This window comes from Hemiscyllium ocellatum, chromosome 5, assembly GCF_020745735.1.
Source record: "Hemiscyllium ocellatum isolate sHemOce1 chromosome 5, sHemOce1.pat.X.cur, whole genome shotgun sequence".
Classification (NCBI taxonomy): Eukaryota; Metazoa; Chordata; class Chondrichthyes; order Orectolobiformes; family Hemiscylliidae; genus Hemiscyllium; species Hemiscyllium ocellatum.
This window is the reverse complement of record NC_083405.1, coordinates 61,104,247-61,110,246: the sequence shown is the minus strand read 5'-3', so window position 1 is coordinate 61,110,246 and position 6,000 is coordinate 61,104,247.

Below are 6,000 nucleotides of genomic sequence, written 5' to 3'. Positions count from 1 at the left end.
GCGTAGGTTACAACCATATATTGGTGACAGCACACCTGGAATATTGTGTTCAGTTTAGGTGCAGATAGATTTGCTTTTGAAGCAGTTCTGGCGAGACTGCATGAAGGGGTTGCCTATTGAGAGAAGAAGTCTGAGCATGTTCAGGCTGTACTCATTGAAATTTTGGAGAATGAGAGATGAGAATTCCTGAGAAATCTGGTCACAGTAGATAGGAAGAAACTCTTCTCATTGGCGAGAGGATGAAGAACAGATCGAGAAGAACGGCGGAGGGGGGAGGCGCGGCACAGATTTAGCGAAAATTAATAATGGCAACAGTGCTCGCAAGCACACACACAGCGAGTAGTTAGGATGTAGAAGGCACCGCCTGGGAGTGTGCAGAAGTCAGGGTCAATCAATCCTGCCATGATGTGAGGAGGAGGAGGAGGAGTGTGCGCAGCTACAAGGAGCGGTGAGGGTCACTGAGCCTGGATTGATCTGAACGGAGTAAAAAATGAGGTCTGCAGATGCTGGAGATGACCCTCCTGCGCTGTTCTCCTACTTGAATCTTAGCCCAATAGTGCCGCCTAACGGAGCAGGAGAACCGGAGGAAATCCTGGCAATAAGGAAAAGGTAATTTACTGTTGGAGACGGTCCCGTTCACTGAGACGGAACGACGCTGTTGCTGTAGCAACAAAAAAAAAGATTGCAAACACTCGCTGGAAGTTTGTGACTTTCCAGAAAGAATGAAGAGGCCAGACCTGCGCTGATACAGCAGAGGGATTACACTGCAGCTCCCACTTACACATTTATTCAACAACCAAGATTTTCAAAACTAACAGATGCCATGAAACGTAACAGATTGTGATGGTCAGGGCGAGAGAAAGTCAGCCGCCGGTCACAAGCGGCTCCACAAAGCGGAGGAAACGCGGTTGAACATTGAGTTGGCTCCCGGGCTGCCGCTGGCCAGTTCCCCCCATTCCTCACTCGCCGGGGCTCCTGCCCTTCGTATCAGAAGCTGCAGCCGCTCAGTCCGAATGTGCCGCTGGGGCTGCACTGAAGTCAACACGGTAATCCCGTCCTAATATGTGCTTAGACCGGGCATTACTCCCCAGGAGGTCACATACAAGAGAGTGTCGTTTCTGTAATGCTTCGAAATCTGAAGGAATTGACAGGATGATAGTTGTGTGTGAGAATTGTACACAGTATGTGGAAAGGGGCAATACTTTACTCCCTTGGAATGAGGAGCAAATGCCACAGGAGAAGGCTATTAATTCTGTACACTGTTGAAAAGGAGTGATTAATAAAACACTCAAGGGAAAATTAGATTACTTTTAATAATGTAGGAGAGATGTTGGATGCAAAATCATAGAACAAAACATGACGCTAAATGTACAGTTTTGGTGCAGAGTACATTTTGATTATCTCGGTGCAGTAGGAATGTTGCAGATAGGGAGTACTATACTACCCAAACAAGGGAGAGAATGGAACTACGAGTATACGGTTTAATTCGAGACGTGGAAACCTGGGGAAGTAGTCACTGGTACCGAGATTAAATAAAATAGAGATCAAATGGAGTTTCAGAGGGCACATATCAGTTATGTCCACTGATTGGCAACAAGGCGTGGATATGACTACAGGTCTAAAAGCGATTAGAATATGTTATGTATGATTCTTGAGGATCAGTAAACGATCATAATTAATGAATTGGATAATAATTGATTAAACTAAATAGTACAGAGAAAAAACAGAGTTGGATTAGGAAAGCAACTCCAATGACAGGAGATATCACTGGCAGAAATATTATGAATCAAATGGCCTTCATGTGCATGCAAATTACAATCATGACTGAGAGGGATTAATAGAATACACTACAGAAAAGAGAATGATGGTTAATTAAACTATGGAATGAGAGAGGCTGAACGTCTGCACAAATGGACTGATGGAGATGGTCCCGTTCACAACAGAGGGAGAGGGTAATAGCCTTTGTGAAAGTGTAATGGTTCTGTGCACTATGAACTTGATAGGGTTGTAGTTTCATAAAGTATGACATGAGAAAAAGTAATCATTTCAGTTGGATGAGAGAAATTAGTAGACCTGTACCATATGGGCTGAGATATAGATTGGATTCTAAAAATACTGTATGACAAACAGGAAAATATTTCTCTGTGTTAGTGATGGGGGGGGGTGGTGGATTTGGTGTGACATTATGAGATTAGACAGATAATAATCTTTGAGGATTTTGAAATATTAAAACTTTTATACATGATGGAAAGGATTGCAGTTAATAAAGAACAAAGAACAATACATCACAGGTACAGGCCCTTCAGCCCATGAAGACTACGCCAATAAATGATGCCTTTCTAAACTAAAGCTTTTTGCCTTTCATTGGTCCGTATCCCCTATCTGTTCATATATCTGTCAAGATGCCTTTTTAAACGTTGCCTCCACCACCTCCTCTGGCAGTGAATTCCAGGTACTTAACCACCCACTGTGTAACTTGCCTCTCACATCCCCTTTCAACTTACCCCTTTTTTATCTGAAACCTATGTCCCCTTGTAATCGACATTTCTACCCTGGGGGAAAAATACTCAAACAATCCATTTTATCCATGCCTCATAATTTTTTAAACTTCTATCAGATTGCCCCTCATCATTCGACATTCAAGTGAAAACAAACCAAGTTTGTCTGATCTCTCCTCTTAGCTAATATCCTCCAAACCAGGCAACACCCTGGTACACTATTTCTGTAGCCTCTCCAAAGCCTCCACATCCTTCTGGTAGTGTGGTGACCAAAATTGTACATAATATTCCAAATGTGACCAAACTAAAGTGCTTTATAGCTGCAACATGACTTGTCAATTTTTACAGTCAATGGGAGTGGTGCTGGAAAAGCACAGCCAGTCAGGCAGCTTCTGAACAGCAGGAGAATTGACATTTCAAGCATAAGCCCTTCATCAGGAATGAGGCTTGTGGCCCAAGGGGGCAGAGAGAAAATGGAAGGGTATGGGGCTGGGGGGAAGGTAGCTGGGAACGCAATAGGTAGGTGAAGTTGGGGGTGAAGGCGATATGTTGGAGAGGAAGGTGGAGCGGATAGGTAGGAAGGAAGATGGACAGGTAGGACAGTTCAAGAGGGCAGTGCCAAGTTGGAAGGTTGGAACTGGGATAAGGTGGGGGGAGGGGAAATGAGGAAACTAGTGAAATCCACATTGATCCCGTGTGCTTGGAGCGTTCCAAGGCAGAAGGTGAGGCGTTCTTCCTCCAAGCATCGGGTGGTTTGGGTGTGGCAGTGGAGGAAGTGGAGGGAGAACTGTTTCTGGAGGCTTTGGATTTGTTGTAGGTATTGGTTGTCCTGATCAGATCCAAATTGTGCTTGTCTGAATGTAGTCCAGAGACCATGCGGGATCAATCGGTTCCATAGGCAGGCGCTGAGGAAGGATGTGGCTTTAGTAGCGAGTCTGCTTCAAGATGTGGTTGAAGAGCTTCAGGACAGAGGAGACAATCTGGAGGTTGCAGTGAGAGAGAGAAAGAGAGAGAGACTCACTGAGATCCTTGTAGAGGGAGGAGAACGTTTTCAAGGATACTCTATACCCCAATCAATAAAAGCAATAATGCCATACCACCTTATCCACTTGTGTTGCCACATTATGGGAACCTGTACACCTGGATCCCCCTGTATATTGATGCTGCTAGTATTCTGCAATTTGCTGTATACTTCCCTCCTGCATTAGAAAATACATCATTCCTGCATTTCAAAATACATCATCTCAATTGTCTAGATTAAACTTCATCTGCAATTTCTCCACCCAAAGTTCCAGCCTATCTACATTCTGTTTTATCCTCTGGCAATCCTCCTCACTATCCATAGCTTCCCAATCTTGTATTGATTGCAAAGGTACTAATCCGACCACCTATATTCTCCTGCAAATTATTTGTATATATGATGAACAACAGGAGTCCCAGCACTGATCCTTGTGAAACGCTACTGGTCACAGATCTCCAGTCAGAAAAAAACACCCATCTACCACTACTGTCTGACTTCTATGATCAAGTCAGTTCAATATCCATCTTATCAGTTCACTATGGATTCATGTGACTTGACCTTTTGTATCAGTCTGCCGTAAGGGATTTTGTCAAAGGTCTTACTAAAGTCCATATGGACAATGTCTGCCACCCTGCCCTCATCAATCATCTTTATCACTTCCTCACAAAACTCCATCAGGGTTCTGAGGCTCAAACTTCGCTACACAAAACCATGCTTCCTATTTGCTAATAAGCCAATTTTATTTCCAAATGTAAGTAAACCTAATCCTGAATGATCTTTTCCAATAATTTTCCTACCATTGACATAAGGCCCATTGGCCTGTAATTTCCCAGATCATCCCTGTTGCCTTTCTTAAACAAGGGAACAAAGTTGATTATTCTACAGTCCTCTGGGACCTCTCCTGTGATTGAAAAGAATTTGAAAATTTCGTACAAGGCCCCAGCAATTTCCTTCCTTGCCTCCCTCTGCATTCTGGGAGAGATCCCATCAGGTCCTGAGAACTTTTGTCTATTTTAATGCTGTTCAAAACACCAAACATCTTTTTTATATTGACATACCCTGGAACACCAACATACTCATTCCTACACTCACCATCCACCATGTCCTTCTCCTTTGTAAATACCAATGCAAAGTATTCACTAAGGACAATATCCACATCCTCCGGCTCCATGCTTAATAATCTTAAAATTACATTTGGGGAAACAAATAAGATTGTTGCACAGTATTGAATATTGGAACTGTAATAATTCTGTTCGCTGTAGGCTGAGAAAATGGATTTTATTTGACATTAATGTGCATAATAGATTTTGTAGAATATTGTGTATTACATACAGTGTCACACATTTCTCTTTTCATTCAGGTCTTTATGTGTCAATGGTGTGGGACTCGTTACTGTAGGGAATGTGGTAGGGGAGATTTCATTGGCACCATGTCATCACCAGATAAATGCCGAGTATGTTTCCAGGTGAGAAAGACTTAAATATAATCTACAATTCCAACACAACTACAAGAAAATATTCCCTCTCCTAACTTGGACCCAATTTAGAGTAACAATATAGTTTTAATCTGACAACAGGCAATAAATATAATGGAATCAATGTGGCTTGTAGTGTTTGCTTTAGTATTACTGTGTAGCTAATTTTGAATGGTTTCTCATCACTGGAGCTCATCTTTTACTGCATGCATCAAGATGATTGGTTGTCAACTAGCATTTAGTGCAATGCTGTTGTCAAAAGGGAAGGAGTAACTGCATTATCTATATGTTCCCACGAACGAATATTTAAAAAAAATTCCAGTTAGTTCACTTAGAATCACTGTTGGTCACCATGTATTTTAAGCACCACAGTTTTCCTTGTCTTTTCTATTTGTATATGGGATGTGGCTAAGCCAGTACTTACTGCCCCATCCCTAACTGCCCTGAAGAAGGCTTTGACATTTTTGAACTGCTGCAGTCCTGGTGTGTAGGGACATCCAGTGTTGTATGAAGGGAGTTCCTTGATTTTGACTCAGCATGGTGAGTAGTATGGATGTGAACTTGCAGTGCTGGTAAATCACTATTCTTATTCTCCTTATGGTAGAGGTCATGGATTCAGAAGGTGCTGTTGGAGGAACTTCAGTGAACTACTGCAGTGTATCTTATACAAAGTACACACAGCTGCCACTGTCCATGGATCGTAAAGGGAGTAAATGTTTTAGGTGGTGGATGAAATAACAGTTTCAGACTGCTTTGTCTTGGATAGTGTTTCTTGATTGTTCTTGAAGCTGCACTCATCCAGTGGGAAATATTCCATTACACTTCTGATTTGTGCTTTGTAGGTACTGGACAGACATTTACTTTAAAGTCACCTTCACGTGTAACTGCGTATCCATCCCTATGGGGGAACAATGTAGAATTCAATTGCAGCATTACAGAGGTCAGTGGCTTAGAGATATAACCAAAGGGCTAATTTTAACTCAGACACAAGAGAGCCAAAATGCACA